At 49.5% G+C, this 19,413-nt stretch overlaps 1 pseudogene; it reads right to left on the minus strand.

Moving 5' to 3' along the window:
* Positions 1-12,738: 12,738 nt before the first annotated feature.
* LOC149325945 (uncharacterized) lies at positions 12,739-15,507 on the minus strand (annotated as a pseudogene).
* Between the last annotated feature and the right edge of the window lie 3,906 nt (positions 15,508-19,413).

Raw genomic sequence — 19,413 nt, forward strand, 5'->3', positions numbered from 1 at the left:
CACAGGCGCCATTTTGCGTTTTGTCTCCATCGAAACGCGGCCGCCGTCACCTGTTAGAGATTCCGGACATGTCACTATCACTCAGACCCTTGAAGCAATGCAATATCGCTCAGCCCGATTCGTCCTAAACAAGTATCAAAGGACTGGCGGTCCTGCTAACATGAATGCGTTCCTACAGCTCGCAGTGTAGTCCATCCGCACAAATATGCCTCGCCTATGCCGTTTTCATAAATTATTTTATGACAATTCTTACTTAAGTTGTCCTTGGGTCCACACGCCACCGTAAATTTCTTCTCGCCTTACCCACACCCAAAACTTCCCACTTAGCATCACTTGCTATCAAAACTAGCACTGACAACATTAAAACAGCTGTTCAAGGTTTTATTTCAAAAGTTCTTGTGACGACTGACATCTTATATGTAATTATTGTGTTCGCTATGCATTGCATTTTTCCGCCCTATTCGTTTTCGCGCTACAATGTAACGCTGTCGGGACCATTATTATTTTTATGCACTGTTTTTCTTGTTTACCTTTCATATTTACTTCAAATGTTTCCGTTATTTGCGTCCTGCATAATTAGGTCAACTTTTTACGATTTGCCGTTTCGTTTCGTATTATTTTGTTTTTCGCCTCTTCCCTCTATAACGCATCATATACCCTGTGAGTAAAATGTACAAATGAATAAGGGGAATAACTGAATAATAATTTAGTGTCAAATCTGTCAGTGTTGAGATTTTTTTTAAAGAAAATTTTGGCTTTTGTCTTTTCACTACAAAAACAATTATGAGCTTGGTGGGAATAATACTACTGACTAAACATGAATTTACTATAATATAGCGAATAATGCTTGCGAATTAAGACCTCTACGTTGTGAACAAAGCATTTTGCTGTGTATTGTACCTGAATTTCTGCTGTTGTATGCCATGAGTAAATAGAACTAATTGCATTTTTTATAGCCGATGTAATTGCTGTCGATTTCTTTTTGTGAAGTGAGTTCTATATTCGGTGCTTAAAATTTCTTTAGTTGGGCGCCTGCACTGCTGGCAATTTTTGCTTCGTTTTCTTATTCTGTGCGCATCACAGCAGTCTATCGTTTCACCGAACCTCGATCTAAGTGGTCCCTCCGCCAGAGAATAGACGCCGGCAACGCTCCTCGCCAGTTGCGTTTATGCCACCTGTGGCGAGTGCGCACGGCATCTAGTGGCTGGCAGTTCGGGCGCCTCAAGGGTCGAGCCTAGCGCCATCGCTGAAACTTGCCTTCAGCGCCACCGCTGAAGGCAAGACTATCCGGTATGGTCTGCAGCTAACATTTTTTCCCTGGCTCCTGAGATCTCTAACCGCCGTGAGTTATCGTTTAGATTTGGTGTACTAGAGCATTTGTCTTAATTTTATTTGTTTCCAGAGGCATTCTTTTCGCCGAAATAGAACTATCACCGTGCGTTTCCCACTGTCACTGCTTCGTATCGTGTTCAAATGCGGTGCTTTAGCTGTGTTCAGATCGGAGTCTACTGACTTCCCAGATTGTGGGACCCAGAGCTCTTAAAGCGGTTCTCATGCTCTAACCTCCTCTGTCGCTCAGTACGATGTCTGTGGAGCGCGAGCGGTAGTGAAGAATGGGGCCTCATTTGTTGGGTGCTGCATTTGTTGTTCTTAGCTCATCCCAAAATATTGTACATGTTCATCGTCTCTCTTTAGAACGACCCTCTAGCGCCTATGCCGCTGAGCTTGTATCCTTTCATTCTGCTGTTGTTTCTGCTATTCACAACCCTCTCTCTACGCTTGTTCATTTTTACACTGATTCTCTTTCTCTACTTTCTGCTTTCTGCCCTGTCTTCAGTTACTTCTTACAATCCGACTATTATTGCCATTAAGAAAGATCTCTATCGTTTGTCTTCTTTAGCCCCATTTCTTTTATTTCATACCCGGGGTCATTCCCGAATTTTCCGTAACAAGTTAGCCGACCAAGCTGCTGGTAGTGCCGGGCAGTTTGGAAGTTTACATATTTCTACCCTTTCACGTCGTTGCGTGCGTTCCCGTTTGCATCATTCTTCACTTATTTTATGGAGGATTTTTTGGCGCGAGAATAATGGTGGCACTGAATAATTCAATTGGATCCCTGATACACTTAATATTCCCCGTATTCATCTACCCAGGAATCCTCTAATTACTTTACTTACTGGGCATGGTAGATTTCCGTTCTATTTCAAAAGATTTGGCCTGTCTCCGTCAACTTCTTCCTGTTGAATATGTGAAAACCTCCGTCATTACTTCCGGGCCTGTTCCGTTACTGCTTCTTTAGTTTCTCGTTTAAAATCTCTTTGCTCATCGGACATCACACCATCTGTTTACCCCTCCCTTTTCCGAGACCCTGCTGCTTGTGCTCTTCTCCTTCAAATGGTTCACCTCATAAGTAGTACAATTCCAAATTATTCACTCTGATTTCTCTCTTTCCTCTATTTTCTCTTCCCCAAGCTTTCCACAGAGGAGAGCCCCGTGCTCCTTTATTGAGCATAGGCGGTTTCGTTGTGGCGTGACTGTGACTGCGTCCTTGACTGTGTGACTGTGACTGTGCCTTGACTGTGTGACTGTGACTGTGTCCTTGACTGTGTGACTGTGACTTCGGTTTTGTCTTGATTATGTTTTTATTTTGCTGATTTTAATTTTGTGGTCGGCACTCAGTGCTTTCTTAGACTGTTACTGTGACCATGACTTTGCAGTGACTTGGGTTTTCTCTTTTTTTATTATTATTATTTATTCCACAGACTGCACTTGGTGCTTTGGCTGTCTGCCTGCGACTAACTTTTACTGTGATGAGCCTTTTGTTTTCTTTTCTTTTGAGTTTTTTTTAATGCTTTCTTTTGCTTAAATTTTTTTTTCTTCTTTGGAACATTTAGTTCTTTTTTATTTATTTTTATTGGCGTTAAGCCTGGCAAAGCATTGCTGGTCCAGGCATCCTCTCTCTTTCTTTTATGTTTTTTTTGCCTTTTTTTAGAGGACCAATAAAAGGGTAAAATGGCCTGAAGTGGTCTAAAAGCCTCGTATCTTCCTGAGATGCGGCGCTTATTGTCGAATATCAGTGTAGCGGAGTGCGGCTAACTCTTTAGTTTTCTTATACTTCCCATGACAAGAAACCTCAGAAAATGAGCTACTCCCATCTGTAGGTTATATACTCCGTAAAACACGAACCAAGCTCGATCTTATTACCTATAAATGCTCCACTTCCGACCTTCCGTTCGCGTGTATAATTGCTCGGGGACGGAGGAATTACAGTGTTCCAAGCTGTGAGCCCGCATATGAGAAGCAGACTTTTCACAGATCAAAAAGGGGTGCGGGTGGCATATGCCTCTTTGGAACCGGTGAGAGGTTCTCATGTAGTGGAGGGTACATACATAAAAATAAGTGGAAGTAGATAATACTTTAAAATAAAAATTTCCCTCCGACCGCCTCAGAGTAAAACTGTAAAGGATTGCGCATTTAAGACTCGATGTTTCGGGCATCTTGCTCGGTTTTTGTTTTTTCTAAGTGATTTTTTCTGTAGGCCAGAAAAAGGTTTTTGAGGTTTAGTGGCCGCACCACTGTATTTGCACTCCACTGCATGACACCCAGTCAGCAGTTCCCAACAGGCATATGCCTCCCGTACCCCTTCGTGCTCGGAGAAAAGTCTGCTTCTCATATGTGGGCTCGCAGCTTGGAACACTCTAGTTCCTCCGTCCCCGAGCAATTATACACGCGAACTGAAGGTCAGAAGTGAAGCATTGGTAGGTAACAGGATCGAGCTTGGTTGATGTTTTACGGATGATATAACCTACAGATAAGAGTAGCTCATTTTCTGGAGCAAAATTGTGGTTTGAGCTAGTTGGTGCATCTTTACAACTTCACCCGCGCTGCGACGAGGAACAAAGACAGTGAAGGAAGGACAAGGACAAGCGCTCACTTTCCCATGACAAGAAACCTCATTTTCTGAGGTTTCTTGCCACGGGAAGTACACGAAAACTTAACAGCTAGCCGCAGTCCACTAGACTGATATTCGACATCAGATGCCCATTATGAGGAAAGGACACGACATTTAGACCATTTGAGCCCCCATTCTTCACTATAATTTTACCCCCACCACATCCCACCGCAGTCTCTGGTCTACACCCCTAACCTCCGCCTTCCACCCATTACACGCAACGTGCCCGCGCACACACAGGCAGGCCGCCGCCAAGCATACCCATACAGCCAAAAGCAGCCTCCTTCCTCCACCCTTCCCTCTCTACAACCAACGCTCCCACAACCGGTCCATACACCTCCCCACCCTCCACTCTCGCCCTACATACACAGGATTGCAGATGCCACCACACACTTTGCCACTCTAACCCCGCCCCCGCATAGTTGTCTATACAGACTCGCAGGCAGCTCTGCGTGCCTTCCATGAAAGAGCCCTTCCTTTCCCTACCCGATCGGCCTTAGATGCCGCCCTCATGGCACTGAGCCCACGACCGGTGGCCATTCGGTGGATCCTGGTCGCATGGCATTCCCGGCAATGAGCTGGCTCACCAGCTTGCCAGCGTTGCTATACACCGGACGCCGGGGTCCCATGGACGAGACCACCCATGGAGCAGGCGGTCAGGGCTTATAAACACACTGTTGACTAATACTACACGCAGAAATAATTGGACTTAGCTGATTCACGACTGCCACACCCATCCTTATGGGTCCGTGAAGCTCGCATTCTTCGCCGAATACAGTTTTACCAAAGTGGTTGTTTGGGCGTGTTGGTGAGACATGATACAAATTTGAAGCGCAAAACCAGACGAGGCCGGGTCTAGTTGTGCGCTTCAACTTTATAGCATTTTTATCTCTTACATACACCAGCCAAACTTCACTTGCACCCGTACGTTTTTGCCCCTCAGTAGCCGAGCTGTCCACACATATGCAGACATAGAACACTGCTTTGCGCAGTGCCACTTAGATTTCCAGTCTTTCGACTATTAACCGTGGCCATCTCGCTCGCCTCTCTGGACCTGAAACTGCAACGCGCCCTCGTCACCTTGGCCCAGGACCTACTGAACGCCTAACATAACGGCTGTTTTGATAAAAGTGTCACACAACCGCTCCACCGACCACATCGGCACAACATTTTCCGCCAAATAGGCTACAGAAAGCACTAGAGCAATGTTTAGGAATGTTTTTTCTGTATCCAATTCGGTTTTATTTTCAGCTGCAAAATTTAAAAAAAAAATGGATTACTTTTTCTAGAAAATTAAGAATATTGCAAAACTAATGTACTACCATTCTTTGCTGCACTTTGTGGAAGAACATTGTCTTGAAATTGTTGAGACAAATTATGGTATGTTGAGGAAGCAAATAGAATTATTTGTGTGTTTTTATTGAGACCTAATATTGTGGTCGTTCAGAAAATTAAGGAGCGCTGGTATGTTTCGCAATTTTTATCTTTGTTAAATATTCTGTAACGTAGGTGTAGGAAATACAATAAAGTCATAAAATATAAGGCACCGCTGGAGCGAGGGGCCAATCGCAAAGTCGGATGCGTTTTACATGGAAATAATGTTTTTTTTAGAAATAAATTGCTGCATGGCACACATTCTTACGTTGGTGCAACAGAATGTCTCAATCAATCTCCGTTTTATGTGAATCAATGAATCCTTTATTGCTTGGGAGGGATGGCTGTCGGCCGCTGTTCTCAAATTAGGAGGAAGGAGGGTACAAGTGCCGAGGCAACTTCTTGCCGATCTTCTTCACAGCCTCCAGAGCTGCGCGTCGTAAGCCAGTCGGCCTCGCTTACAGTACTGGAAGCAGGCCGCTCACGCTACTGTATGCCGCGATGACACCTTCTGCTGAGCAGTTTGATCGTATCTGGTCTGCTAGGATGGCAATGTTGTCATTTGCTATGTGCTTAATTTTGTGTCTCCCTCGCGACAAATATGAGCAAGTGCATACAAGATCTTGTATGTCTGCTCTGCAGTGTTCTTGGCAGAGGGTGCATCTGGTGTGCATCGCTGTTTCGTGTCTGGCAGGCGACCACTTGTGAAGTATGGTTTGGTTTCGTTTATGGGGTTTAACGTCCCAAAGCGACTAAGGCTATGAGAAACGCCGTAGTGGAGGGATCCGGAAATTTCGACCACCTGGTGTTCTTTAACGTGCACTGACATCGCACAGTACACGGGCCTCTAGAATTTCTCCTCCAAAGAAGTTCAACCGCCGCGGCCGGGATCGAACCCGCGTCTTTCGGGACTTGTGAAGTATGTACTGGCTGGGTGTACGCTGCGTTTGCAATAACTTTGTTTATAAGAAGTTCTCTTCTTGGCCAGTCAGCTCTCCCTTATAGTGTCAAACGCCGGCGCTGGTGTTCCTTCCGATAATCGACGCCTGCCGTGTGCTTTTATTTTGGCCCGAACGTAGCGCCTAAGTGCTCTGCGGAAAGAGCTTTCATTTAGTTGTTTTCGCTAGAGATTTTGATCTACCGGCTTCGGCAGGAAGTTTAGGTGTGGGGCGTGCAAGCTCATCCGATTGCACGGCTGGCTTTCCCCCGCCGTGCCACTGTGACCCGGTGTGATTATAATTTGGAAGTTCTCACTTGTCGCACTCATTTCAATCACTTCCTGATGCCGTTGGCCAGCGCGTCCTCTCGTCGTTGGTGCTGTAAGCTCTGCTATTGCTGCATATGAATCAGTTAGGATGCACTAATTATTTTCAGTTCTCCGTTCCACAATACCCCCTGTGGCGGTCGTCACGGCGTTGACGGCTCTCCTTACGTCAAGCAGTTCCGCGTGTAGGATTGAGCCTCCGGGTAGGTGGCATCTGTGGTGGCTCTTGTGTTGGGGTACTAGCGCACAGACCTAAGCCATATAAAGCGTTTTGTTTATAATTACAGCGTCCTGTAGATGTGCGTTGTGTTTGGCGGTCTTTTCAGCTCTGTTCTCTTTTCACAACCTCGCCTAACGATTGCGTTTCGCCTACAAGTAGGTCACTGTGGCCTTCATTCGATCAACAACGTCTCCCAGGGAGCTGATTTGCCCCGTTGATTTGGTGTTCCCGTATCATGACCTGCTTCCCTTGTGTCGTATTTTCCAGTCGAGATCGAATTTCTACTTTCGCTTCGTTGATTATGTGTAGTATTGGAGTTACGATTAGCAGCCTAAGCAGCAGCTCCTCGCTCCTCTTGTGTTCGTACCCCCATGATCTTGGTTTGCCCGATCGTAGATGTGATGTTGTGGTCGCCAATTTGCACGGTGATCTTTTTTTCTGGAATTAGTGGCATTCTTTCCGTCTATGCTGATCATTTGTGTCTTTTCTGATGTGAGCTGTAGTTCCATGATGTCAAAGCTCGCAGTAAGGCTGATGATAACCGCTTGCAATTCAGTATGCATGGCATTCTTTCCGTCTATGCTGATCATTTGTGTCTTTTCTGATGTGAGCTGTAGTTCCATGATGTCAAAGCTCGCATTAAGGCTGATGATAACCGCTTGCAATTCAGTATGCATGCACTCTTCGTTTGGGTAGTCCAACGCTTCTGGCCATAAAGTGACATCATCTGCGAGCCAAATGTCTCGTTCGAGTGCTTCTGCTACACGGGTCGTCGCCATGTTCAATAGCATAGGGCTGAGGATGGAGCCCTGGGGAGCACCCTCTCGAAGTAATAGGTTCTGGGACTCCATCCCGACCCCTTGCCATGAAAACAAATTGGTCGACTTTGCAAGAAGCTGCGTATGCAAAAGTATGCTTTTTGACTTAGGCATCTATTTGCCAATTCGCGTCGGATGACCTATTGTTTTAAGTTGTCTCCTGGAAGTGCGAGGCGATAACAGTCGACTATTCCAACCATTTGTCCTGTCTTTACCGATGTGATTTCACTTTCAACTAACTTTGTACAAGAGTTCTTGCAAATGATTAAGAATATAGCAACTTCCAGTCAGTAAATGCCTTTAATCAAGGCGCGCTTATGAATTCGGACTAAACGTTCTGTTACAAACGTTACTTTTTTCCCTAACTCAGAAATGCGAAAACAAGTGTAGCTTGAATTCAGATCGTGCAAATGAAATATTTGAACAAACTCACTCATTGTGCTTGGGTAAGAGAATGTCATTGCTAATCATTCTTTTTGTGTTCAAGGCTACGTTATTGCTTTGACGAATTAGGCGACTGAACAGTCGTCAGCACGATTGTTTAAAGCGCTCGGAAGGCCAGCTTTTGGCTGAGTGCACGACGCTTGCCGGTACAGCCTGGTATCAGATAGACAGCCACTCAGCATGCGGAGCCGCACTGATGACACTGCCTTCATTTTTTATCGCCACGCTGGACCGCAGCCGCGATCGCAAACGATCGCCGTTGAAGACGCTGTAGGCTAAGGAACCAAAGCAGAGAGATGACACGTCTCGGCGCGCGCTGCACAAAAAATTTTCTAAAACGTGTGCTTCCGGAAGAGGGGGGGGGGGGGGGAGGCGGGAGGCCTTTACCGGCGATCGTTCGCGATCGGGGCTGCGGACCAGCGTGGCGATAAAAAATGAAGGCAGTGTCATCAGTGTGGCGGCTGAAAATGCATTTAAAAAAATCATATATGCGTTTCTCCATTTAGTGAAATTCTTACCCAGCAACAACTAATTTCACCATGCATTCAGGCAAGAGATTATCTCTGGTGTGAAAGAAAGGTTTGTTTTGATCACCTTAACCGGCATTCACTTTAGATGTTAATTTGTTCTGGTATGTCAAAGTGCTTCAAGATTTTCTAGCGACATTGTTTTGAGAGTAATATATACATAGAAGTAACATTCTGCCAGCATTGTATTAACGAACTTTCTTAGAGAGAAGTTAGCATTTTTTGAACAGAGTCAATGGAATGTTTATACAAGTTGTAATGAAAGTTACCAATCATTTCTGGGAGGGGAACTTGAGCAGTGACAGTTTCATGCGCAGCACATTTATTTATTTGCAGCAAAAAGCTCCCAATTTGGAGAAGTACCCGAGGGCAAAGCACAATGCATACCACCGCTTTTTCGTTTTGCTAACCCTAATGAGAGAAATATTTTTCTCTCGGAGGCCTAATATTGCAATAGAGCATATTTCTCTGTTTTGTGCGTGTGAGAAAGCTGTTTTTTATGACACCGCGAGCTGTGCGTCTTTCATGCTTCCGTGTCCCCAAAGGTAAGCGCGTAAGAGGTGACACTGCGACGCGAGGAAGCGTGCATTCCTTAAGGACCTCCGTATTTTTTTTTTTTCGTGAAGCAGAGCGAGGCGGATGCTCCCGGTCGATGCAACAGGTTGCTTCCCTCCCACGGCTTCTGCCATGCATAGCCCTGCGTCGCGACATGCGATGAGCGGAAGGAGGCGAACACCTAACGTTTATCGCCCTACACGCCCTTATTCGCTTTGGGCATAATTTATCGATCGTTCGGAGTTTACCCAAGCGCCGTAAATATGACTCTGCTGCGCAGCTGTCGGCGGCGCCTGGGTTTCCAGTACTAGGGAAAAAAGGTTGCAACTGCACGCCCCCGAAACGCTTCTTTCCACCTTCTCCTGGATACGCTCAGTTGTCGTTTTTCATTCTTTCTTTTGGTTCTTAGTTGGTGTTATACAAAGCGTGGCCGCGTAAGAGATGCAAGAGGAAGTTACAGGTTACACTGCGATTTTTATTGCGTTCGGAGGTTACACCTTGTACCATGTAACCCAAAGGAATTAAAATAATAAGGTCTACTGAACGGTAGCAGTGCCGAAGTGCTGCGTAGCTACAGCATGTACTGACTGGAGGGTCACAGTGCCGTGTAGTGTTCACTTCACTTCACTTTATTACCTTAAAGGCCCCCAGGATTGGGGGTATTACATAAGGGGTGGGTTACATTGAAAAATCAGATTGAATAAACAAAGAAAAAACGTAAGATACAAATATTATTCGCTGTTAAAGGTAGCAGCTGAACAGCTCGCAAATGTTGATGTGCAGGTGATTGAGGCAATGTCGTGTGGAAGGCTGTTCCAGTCCTTGGCTGAGCGTGGAAAGAATGACGGTGCAAATGTAGTTGTACGCGTACATGGCCGGGCTACTTGAAGGGGATGACCAATGCGGAGGGAAATGCGTACCGGCGGATTGATGTAGGGAGGACGACGAAGTGAGCTGAAATAAAATTTGTGAACAAGCATATACTAGTAATATGATGCCTAAAAGCCAGGGATGTTAATCCTGCCTCTGCTTTTAGTGCTGATATACTGACATTACATGAATAGCACGAATGTATGAATCTTGTGGCTCGATTTTGTACTGATTCTAGGGAATTTATTAGATAATTTTGGTTAGGGCTCCCAATAGCAGAGGCGTATTCTAATTTAGAAAGGACAAGTGATCTGTAGGCAAGCAATTTTAGGTTTTGTGGCGCATGACGTAGATGTCGTTTTAAGAATCCAAGGCTTCTGTTAGCGGATGATATGATTTTAGTCACATGCGCGTTCCAGGTTAGATCATTGGACAAAGTTACTCCGAGGTATTTGTAAGTCTGCGCTAATTCTATCGTGACGTGCGAGATTTTATAGGAGAAGAGGACAGGATTACGTTTTCGGTGAAATGACACGACTTTGCATTTATTGGGGTTTAGTTCCATGAGCTAGTTGTTACACCAGTCCTGTACGCTGATTAAGTCATTCTTGAGGGCGAACTGATCAGAGGCGTTGTTGATAGTGCGATAGATGACACAGTCATCGGCAAAAATACGGACGTTACAAGAGACATGCGTTGGAAGGTCATTAATGTATATTAAAAATAATAGCGGACCAAGGACTGATCCTTGCGGGACACCTGATGTTACCGGAACAGAGCTAGAGGCTTGATTATTAACGTTAACAAACTGGGTGCGGTTAGCCAGGAATTCGCTTATCCACTGTAATATGTTAGGATGAAGGTTTAACCAGGACAGTTTTAGTAGTAAGCGTTTGTGGGGTACTTTGTCAAATGCTTTCGCGAAGTCCAGGGATATTGCGTCAGTTTGTAGGTTACAGTCAAGGTTCACATGCAGGTCATGGATGAAAAAAGCCAACTGTGTATCGCACGATAGGTTCTTACGGAAGCCGTGTTGAACAGGATGAAAAAAATTTATAGAGTCAAGAAAGTTCATTATATGAGAATAAATGACATGTTCCATGATTTTGCATGGCACACTTGTTAAAGAGATGGGACGGTAATTAAGGGGTGATTCTTTGTTACCTGATTTGAAGACCGGAACAACCTTCCCCACCTTCCAATCACTGGGTATGCTACCTGTGGAAAGTGATTGTGCAAACACTTTTGACAGATACGCTGCGGAAGCACGGCAAGTATCTTTTAGGAACTTGGGGGTGATATCATCAGCACCCGCAGATGATGACATCTTGATATTTTCAATGATAGATATAGTGCAGTGCACAGAAAAGATGATTGGAGGCATATGCGAACTCAGGTTGTCAGTTAAGGTACAAAGTGGCTTCTCAGTTTCGTGTGAGAAAACGGATGAAAAAGCGGCGTTAAAAATATTAGCACATTCAATGCCACTGGTCATCTCGCCAAGTGGGTTAGCAAGTGTGATGACCGGCGCCTGTTCAAGGTTTAATACTTTCCAGAATTTCCTCGGGTTATTTGTTAGAATCTTGGGGAGGTCAGTTTGGAAAAATGTTCGTTTGGCATCACGGATAGACTGCAGGTATGTTGACTCGGCTGCGTAATATTTGTTCCATGCGCATGCACTCGGGTTACGTTTAGCTGCACGGAAAAAATCTCTTCTTTTTGTTTTCAAGTGTTTTCAAATGCTTTGTGAACCATGGTTTGTTGGGATTGGCAGGAAATGTGATGGTGGGAATAAACTTCGATGTAAGTTCTATAATTATAGTTTTAAAAATAAGCCAGTTTTCCTCAATTGATCGATCATCGAAACTTGTATCAAAGTTTGGAAAGAACGCCATTAAATGATTATTGATTTCTTCGTAATTCGCTCTGTCATAAAGGCGAATCGTTTTAAGGAATGTTTGGCACGATTCGGAGATGAAGGTGAAAGTAGCGTGTAAAACTTTGTGGTCACTAATTTCGCGGAGAGAAGTAAGCGATGATAAACTTTCCAGGTGGTTAGTTCGAATGAGGTCCAGGATATTGGAGGATTCCTGTGTTACGCGTGTGGGTTCAGTTACTAACTGGGTAAGATTGAAATTCAAACAAACGTCGACAAAGTTCGTCATTTCAGTATTGCCTGTTGGTGGTGGGTTCAGCCAGTCAATGGATGGGTAATTAAAATCACCGAAAAGAAGAATGCGCGCGTTGGGATATTTGCTAGTTATTTGATTTAGACTATCGCTTAACTTTGAGGAAAAGATTGGACTACTGGAGGGGGGTGGGAAGCAGACGCCTAGTATGACGATTTGTGGTACGGAACGGCAGATTATCCAAAGTATTTCAAGCTCTGATTCGATGTTAATGACATAACAAGGCAACAGCTTGTTAGTGGCAATAAGAACACCTCCTCCTTGAGAACCTTTGCGGTCCTTTCGGAAAACGTTAAAATTTGGCAAATCAGCTAAAACTTCCGGATCGGTGACGTCGTCTGTTAGCCACGTTTCTGTTAGTACAAGTATATTGCTGGAAGATGATGAAACAAGACTACAAATGTGTTCACGCTTGGGAAGGAAACTACGTATGTTGGTAAAGATAACAGAAAAAGAAAGATTTGGAAGTTTATCGCGAGGGCTGTTACAAGGAAGATTAGTAGTGGCGCGACGATAAGACTTATGTTATGAGATTTCGTGTACAGGCTGTGATCACTCGTCGAATGCATAGCGTTTAGAACCGATGCACAAAGTTTTGTAGCGCAACGAAAATTTAGTGGTAGTAGCTTTGGCAAACTTTACGAGGTGCCTTCGCGCTTCCCGGACAGGGCGTGAAAAGTCCTTCCCTATGCTGTAATCGGTGCCTTTTAACTTATGGCCATTTGAAAGAATGATCTCCTTGGTTTTAAAAAATGTAAATTTCACTATTATGGGTCGAATGCGCTCAGGAGAATGACGCCCGAGACGATGAGCCCTTTCAATTTCTTTAGAGTCAATGGATAGATCTAACTTATCACGGCAGAGGCGGAGGACTGTTTCTTCAGATTCCGAGTACGTTACAGATGTATTCTCATCTTTAATGCTGTAAAAGATTAAATTGTTACGTCGCGAGCGATTTTCGGCGTCATCAAAACGGGCGTCTATACCTCTGATTTCTTTGCCTGTTTGGGTAGTGCCAGCGCAGATCGTATCCATGTCGGTGCGTAGGGTTACAACATCTTGATAATGAATTTCTAGGCCGGATAGCCTGTTACTAAGATCAGAAATAGCTTGTACCGTAATTGTAAGTTGATTTCTAAGACCTTGGACCTGGACTATTAATTGTGACTGACCATCAGACAGTTTCTTCAGTTCCTCTAGAACCTTTTCGGGGCCTGGGTTTGATTCAACATCGCCAGCCAATAGCAACAGGGCACGCACGACATCATCACATTCAAGAGCAATGGAAAGTTAGCTCTGTGGGCTCGGTAGCTGCAGGAGGCAGTAACTGCTCGATTTTTTCGTGAAAAGAGAGTATTGTTTACTGCCCTGCGTGGCGAAAACGAGCGGGTTTGATGACTGCATCGTGGCACAGCCACCGAGCCCACAGGGCGCCAAGCGCGGGTGATGCGGTTTTATAGTCGCCGTAGCTGCTGCTGTCTATGACCTTGTGTGAGTCCCGGTGCAGTCGAGGTGGTCGAGGAATAGCAGCGGTGGCGCTGCCGGACAGGTTGAAGCCGCAGGCTGCTGTGCAGACATGCCGGCGGGAGATTCGAAGCGAAGGTATTCGATGGCACAGGTGGCATGCGAAGGGGCGGGAACCAGGGACAGGAATAGCATCTGGGTGATGAGCGGTGCAAAAACCTGCGTGGCGAAAACGAGCGGGTTTGATGACTGCATCGTGGCACAGCCACCGAGCCCACAGAGCGCCAAGCGCGGGTGATGCGGTTTTATAGTCGCCGTAGCTGCTGCTGTAGATGACCTTGTGTGAGTCCGGGGGCAGTCGAGGTGGTCGAGGAATAGCAGCGGTGGCGCTGCCGGACAGGTTGAAGCCGCAGGCTGCTGTGCAGACAGGCCGGCGGGAGATTCGAAGCGAAGGTATTCGATGGCACAGGTGGCATGCGGAGGGGCGGGAACCAGGGACAGGAATAGCATCTGGGTGATGAGCGGTGCAAAAACCTGCGTGGCGAAAACGAGCGGGTTTGATGACTGCATAGTGGCACAGCCACCGATCCCACAGGGCGCCAAGCGCGGGTGATGCGGTTTTATAGTCGCCGTAGCTGCTGCTGTCTATGACCTTGTGTGAGTCCTGGTGCAGTCGAGGTGGTCGAGGAATAGCAGCGGTGGCGCTGCCGGACAGGTTGAAGCCGCAGGCTGCTGTGCAGACATACCGGCGGGAGATTCGAAGCGAAGGTATTCGATGGCACAGGTGGCATGCGAAGGGGCGGGAACCAGGGACAGGAATAGCATCTGGGTGATGAGCGGTGCAAAAACCTGCGTGGCGAAAACGAGCGGGTTTGATGACTGCATCGTGGCACAGCCACCGAGCCCACAGAGCGCCAAGCGCGGGTGATGCGGTTTTATAGTCGCCGTAGCTGCTGCTGTAGATGACCTTGTGTGAGTCCGGGGGCAGTCGAGGTGGTCGAGGAATAGCAGCGGTGGCGCTGCCGGACAGGTTGAAGCCGCAGGCTGCTGTGCTGACAGGCCGGCGGGAGATTCGAAGCGAAGGTATTCGATGGCACAGGTGGCATGCGAAGGGGCGGGAACCAGGGACAGGAATAGCATCTGGGTGATGAGCGGTGCAAAAACCTGCGTGGCGAAAACGAGCGGGTTTGATGACTGCATAGTGGCACAGCCACCGATCCCACAGGGCGCCAAGCGCGGGTGATGCGGTTTTATAGTCGCCGTAGCTGCTGCTGTCTATGACCTTGTGTGAGTCCTGGTGCAGTCGAGGTGGTCGAGGAATAGCAGCGGTGGCGCTGCCGGACAGGTTGAAGCCGCAGGCTGCTGTGCAGACATACCGGCGGGAGATTCGAAGCGAAGGTATTCGATGGCACAGGTGGCATGCGAAGGGGCGGGAACCAGGGACAGGAATAGCATCTGGGTGATGAGCGGTGCAAAAACCTGCGTGGCGAAAACGAGCGGGTTTGATGACTGCATCGTGGCACAGCCACCGAGCCCACAGAGCGCCAAGCGCGGGTGATGCGGTTTTATAGTCGCCGTAGCTGCTGCTGTAGATGACCTTGTGTGAGTCCGGGGGCAGTCGAGGTGGTCGAGGAATAGCAGCGGTGGCGCTGCCGGACATGTTGAAGCCGCAGGTTGCTGTGCAGACAGGCCGGCGGGAGATTCGAAGCGAAGGTATTCGATGGCACAGGTGGCATGCGAAGGGGCGGGAACCAGGGACAGGAATAGCATCTGGATGATGAGCGGTGCAAAAACCTGCGTGGCGAAAACGAGCGGGTTTGTTGACTGCATCGTGGCACAGCCACCGAGCCCACAGGGCGCCAAGCGCGGGTGATGCGGTTTTATGGTCGCCGTAGCTGCTGCTGTCGATGACCTTGTGTGAGTCTGGGGGCAGTCGAGGTGGTCGAGGAATAGCAGCGGTGGCGCTGCCGGACAGGTTGAAGGCGCAGGCTGCTGTGCAGACAGGCCGGCGGGAGATTCGAAGCGAAGGTATTCGATGGCACAGGTGGCATGCGAAGGGGCGGGAACCAGGGACAGGAATAGCATCTGGGTGATGAGCGGTGCAAAAACCTGCGTGGCGAAAACGAGCGGGTTTGATGACTGCATCGTGGCACAGCCACCGAGCCCACAGGGCGCCAAGCGCGGGTGATGCGGTTTTATAGTCGCCGTAGCTGCTGCTGTCTATGACCTTGTGTGAGTCCCGGTGCAGTCGAGGTGGTCGAGGAATAGCAGCGGTGGCGCTGCCGGACAGGTTGAAGCCGCAGGCTGCTGTGCAGACATGCCGGCGGGAGATTCGAAGCGAAGGTATTCGATGGCACAGGTGGCATGCGAAGGGGCGGGAACCAGGGACAGGAATAGCATCTGGGTGATGAGCGGTGCAAAAACCTGCGTGGCGAAAACGAGCGGGTTTGATGACTGCATCGTGGCACAGCCACCGAGCCCACAGAGCGCCAAGCGCGGGTGATGCGGTTTTATAGTCGCCGTAGCTGCTGCTGTAGATGACCTTGTGTGAGTCCGGGGGCAGTCGAGGTGGTCGAGGAATAGCAGCGGTGGCGCTGCCGGACAGGTTGAAGCCGCAGGCTGCTGTGCAGACAGGCCGGCGGGAGATTCGAAGCGAAGGTATTCGATGGCACAGGTGGCATGCGGAGGGGCGGGAACCAGGGACAGGAATAGCATCTGGGTGATGAGCGGTGCAAAAACCTGCGTGGCGAAAACGAGCGGGTTTGATGACTGCATAGTGGCACAGCCACCGATCCCACAGGGCGCCAAGCGCGGGTGATGCGGTTTTATAGTCGCCGTAGCTGCTGCTGTCTATGACCTTGTGTGAGTCCTGGTGCAGTCGAGGTGGTCGAGGAATAGCAGCGGTGGCGCTGCCGGACAGGTTGAAGCCGCAGGCTGCTGTGCAGACATACCGGCGGGAGATTCGAAGCGAAGGTATTCGATGGCACAGGTGGCATGCGAAGGGGCGGGAACCAGGGACAGGAATAGCATCTGGGTGATGAGCGGTGCAAAAACCTGCGTGGCGAAAACGAGCGGGTTTGATGACTGCATCGTGGCACAGCCACCGAGCCCACAGAGCGCCAAGCGCGGGTGATGCGGTTTTATAGTCGCCGTAGCTGCTGCTGTAGATGACCTTGTGTGAGTCCGGGGGCAGTCGAGGTGGTCGAGGAATAGCAGCGGTGGCGCTGCCGGACAGGTTGAAGCCGCAGGCTGCTGTGCTGACAGGCCGGCGGGAGATTCGAAGCGAAGGTATTCGATGGCACAGGTGGCATGCGAAGGGGCGGGAACCAGGGACAGGAATAGCATCTGGGTGATGAGCGGTGCAAAAACCTGCGTGGCGAAAACGAGCGGGTTTGATGACTGCATAGTGGCACAGCCACCGATCCCACAGGGCGCCAAGCGCGGGTGATGCGGTTTTATAGTCGCCGTAGCTGCTGCTGTCTATGACCTTGTGTGAGTCCTGGTGCAGTCGAGGTGGTCGAGGAATAGCAGCGGTGGCGCTGCCGGACAGGTTGAAGCCGCAGGCTGCTGTGCAGACATACCGGCGGGAGATTCGAAGCGAAGGTATTCGATGGCACAGGTGGCATGCGAAGGGGCGGGAACCAGGGACAGGAATAGCATCTGGGTGATGAGCGGTGCAAAAACCTGCGTGGCGAAAACGAGCGGGTTTGATGACTGCATCGTGGCACAGCCACCGAGCCCACAGAGCGCCAAGCGCGGGTGATGCGGTTTTATAGTCGCCGTAGCTGCTGCTGTAGATGACCTTGTGTGAGTCCGGGGGCAGTCGAGGTGGTCGAGGAATAGCAGCGGTGGCGCTGCCGGACATGTTGAAGCCGCAGGTTGCTGTGCAGACAGGCCGGCGGGAGATTCGAAGCGAAGGTATTCGATGGCACAGGTGGCATGCGAAGGGGCGGGAACCAGGGACAGGAATAGCATCTGGATGATGAGCGGTGCAAAAACCTGCGTGGCGAAAACGAGCGGGTTTGTTGACTGCATCGTGGCACAGCCACCGAGCCCACAGGGCGCCAAGCGCGGGTGATGCGGTTTTATGGTCGCCGTAGCTGCTGCTGTCGATGACCTTGTGTGAGTCTGGGGGCAGTCGAGGTGGTCGAGGAATAGCAGCGGTGGCGCTGCCGGACAGGTTGAAGGCGCAGGCTGCTGTGCAGACAGGCCGGCGGGAGATTCGAAGCGAAGGTATTCGATGGCACAGGTGGCATGCGAAGGGGCGGGAACCAGGGACAGGAATAGCATCTGGGTGATGAGCGGTGCAAAAACCTGCGTGGCGAAAACGAGCGGGTTTGATGACTGCATCGTGGCACAGCCACCGAGCCCACAGGGCGCCAAGCGCGGGTGATGCGGTTTTATAGTCGCCGTAGCTGCTGCTGTCTATGACCTTGTGTGAGTCCCGGTGCAGTCGAGGTGGTCGAGGAATAGCAGCGGTGGCGCTGCCGGACAGGTTGAAGCCACAGGCTGCTGTGCAGACATGCCGGCGGGAGATTCGAAGCGTAGGTATTCGATGGCACAGGTGGCATGCGAAGGGGCGGGAACCAGGGACAGGAATAGCATCTGGGTGATGAGCGGTGCAAAAACCTGCGTGGCGAAAACGAGCGGGTTTGATGACTGCATCGTGGCACAGCCACCGAGCCCACAGGGCGCCAAGCGCGGGTGATGCGGTTTTATAGTCGCCGTAGCTGCTGCTGTCTATGACCTTGTGTGAGTCCCGGTGCAGTCGAGGTGGTCGAGGAATAGCAGCGGTGGCGCTGCCGGACAGGTTGAAGCCACAGGCTGCTGTGCAGACAGGCCGGCGGGAGATTCGAAGCGAAGGTATTCGATGGCACAGGTGGCATGCGAAGGGGCGGGAACCAGGGACAGGAATAGCATCTGGGTGATGAGCGGTGCAAAAACCTGCGTGGCGAAAACGAGCGGGTTTGATGACTGCATAGTGGCACAGCCACCGATCCCACAGGGCGCCAAGCGCGGGTGATGCGGTTTTATGGTCGCCGTAGCTGCTGCTGTCGATGACCTTGTGTGAGTCTGGGGGCAGTCGAGGTGGTCGAGGAATAGCAGCGGTGGCGCTGCCGGACAGGTTGAAGCCGCAGGCTGCTGTGCAGACAGGCCGGCGGGAGATTCGAAGCGAAGGTATTCGATGGCACAGGTGGCATGCGAAGGGGCGGGAACCAGGGACAGGAATAGGATCTGGGTGATGAGCGGTGCAAAAACCTGCGTGGCGAAAACGAGCGGGTTTGATGACTGCATCGTGGCACAGCCACCGAGCCCACAGGGCGCCAAGCGCGGGTGATGCGGTTTTATGGTCGCCGTAGCTGCTGCTGTCGATGACCTTGTGTGAGTCCGGGGGCAGTCGAGGTGGTCGAGGAATAGCAGCGGTGGCGCTGCCGGACAGGTTGAAGCCGCAGGCTGCTGTGCACACAAGCCGGCGGGAGATTCGAAGCGAAGGTATTCGATGGCACAGGTGGCATGCGAAGGGGCGGGAACCAGGGACAGGAATAGCATCTGGGTGATGAGCAGTGCAAAAACCTGCGTGGCGAAAACGAGCGGGTTTGATGACTGCATCGTGGCACAGCCACCGAGCCCACCTGTGTTGTATACCAATGTACAATACGGCACTCTGTTAATGCGGCACTGCGCTAAGAACATCTGTCGCATTGCTCGCGCCCACCATGGTTCTCATTGGACTGT

Source organism: Amblyomma mixtum, chromosome 10, assembly GCF_055824585.1.
Source record: "Amblyomma mixtum isolate Tamu chromosome 10, ASM5582458v1, whole genome shotgun sequence".
Lineage (NCBI taxonomy): Eukaryota > Metazoa > Arthropoda > Arachnida > Ixodida > Ixodidae > Amblyomma > Amblyomma mixtum.